Here is a 2,067-nt window from a genome sequence, read left to right as displayed (position 1 = left end):
CAACCCCCCCCCCCCCGCCCATTAATTACTTGTTTCGAAAGTACATTGACTAAAAGAATATAATTGTAAGTTAAGTTTAAGTCTAAACCATATTCCTCGTGGGATCGACCCCAACCTCCAAGTTGGATTCTTTACTTGATAACGATCGCTTATACTTCTTTAGGGAGGTGTAATTTGAGCGTATCAGAGTCCAAAGGGCTCACGGCCCGAACGAACATTCATACTTACGTGTTTGAAGGATATATGCGTTGTTTAACAAATTGTTGTGCCTTGGGTTTGGGGGGTATAATTCTTTGTACATTTTTGTAGATGGCCAAGCTATTCTTGAGTTTCAAAATGGTCACCGAGACGCCTTACCTCTCTTCACGCGAGCAACCCAGCTCCAACGTTCACAAAGTAAGATTCACGGCGTCAAATAGACGAAAAGCAAATAGTTGTTCACGCGTCTTCTTTCTCAGTCTAATACTATTTCTCGTATGACTTTCCATAATTTTGTAATATCCGGCAATTTTAAATAGCTATGAAGAGGCTTAAAAATTGGAAATAGTTATTTTTGAAAAGAATTCAAATCTGGAAATTTATTTATGGAAAAAAAAGTGAGTTTTTGGTCAACTTTGAACAGTCGTAACTCCTAGATCAGGATGAGTTAGGTGTATTTCCAGTTATGTTTGCAAAGCCCTTGGAATGATCTTTCTAACGCCGACGAGTTTACTCGATTCCGAGTTCGTATGAGTGAGTTATTCCCTTTTGAAAGTTGGGTTGTTGGTACAGGGAAGTCAGCCCGAATTTGTAAGGGTATTTTGGTCTTTTCCCTAACCAATTCTTTTGGTTATATTAGGGATTTAGACTGATTTTTAGATCAATTTTTCCCTTTTTAAAAGAGTGAGGGTTTGTGAGTGGAGAGGAGAAGAAGAGGAGAAAGAGAAGAACAAGCAAGGATTTCGTCATGGATATTGTTGGGGGTGATCCCTATTAAGGTATGTGAGATCATAGTGTTGGGTTGGTTCATTCCCCTACACGCCAAACTCGTTTTAATTCCGAGAAAAGATTGGTTATGTTTGTTGAAGTTTGTGGTTGTGTTTGTTGAAGTTGTGGTTGTGTTGTTGAAGTTTCTTGTTGGTTTGGTGCATGTTTCCGGTTGTAATTCCGAGTTGAATCTATTGTATATTAAGGGTTTTAATGATCCCAAGTGTTTGGGGAAAGAACCTTTGAAGTTAAGAGGGTTTAGAGTTGGAAAAATGAAGGAGAAAAGTCGGGTTGCTTACATGAAACAAGTCTGTGTCGCGGACTTGTTCCCTCTGTGAACAAAAATCTGCTCCGTGTCGCGGACAGGACGCGGACTCCACTGTTTTCAAAATTTAATTTCATAAATTTTCTTAAGTTTAGCTGTCCTAAATCATTCCTAAACATCGTGAGGTCTTTTCAAATACAAATCATAATCCTTGAATCCATAATTCAATTCAAGAAAGTTAGGATCAAAGTCAAGTGAAGTTAAGAGTCAAGTCTAGAAGTTAAGAAGCAAGTTTTTAAAGCTTTTCAAGAGTCTTTATTAAACGTTTTAACTTCATTTTTTAAGGCTCAAGTTTCAAGTTAAGTAAAAAGTATCGAGTTTCAAGTTAAGCCAAGAGTATAAAGTCAAGTTCTTTTCTCAAAAGTCATTAGGGAACTAAGTATTCCCAAAGAAGTTTTTAAATGTTTTCACATTTGAGCAAGAAAGGGAACATCGATTCCAAAAGAGATTTTAAGCTAAGCTTTGAGCAATTATCTCAAACTAAAGAAGTTTGTGTTTAAAACACTTATGAGTCCAAAGTATTTTTGGGAGTAGTATTGAGCACCGAATTGGGGAAGCGAGTTCATATTAACTCAACTCTCCATAAGAACCATGTAGCCAACATGGGACTTAACGGGTCATTCTTTTTAGATGATCACGTAAGAATAAGCTAGTAGATCCACTAAGTTAAAGTAAGGTCCTATATCACGGCAAGGTATAGAATGGTCCTTGGGCAACGTGAGGTAAAACGTTGTATCACCACTTAGTTTCATAGTGGTGGTTTGTCGGTTAGAAAA

The sequence above is a fragment of the Solanum tuberosum genome, unplaced genomic scaffold (genome assembly GCF_000226075.1).
Source record: "Solanum tuberosum cultivar DM 1-3 516 R44 unplaced genomic scaffold, SolTub_3.0 scf00227, whole genome shotgun sequence".
Taxonomy (NCBI): Eukaryota; Viridiplantae; Streptophyta; class Magnoliopsida; order Solanales; family Solanaceae; genus Solanum; species Solanum tuberosum.
This window is presented reverse-complemented; position numbering follows the sequence as displayed.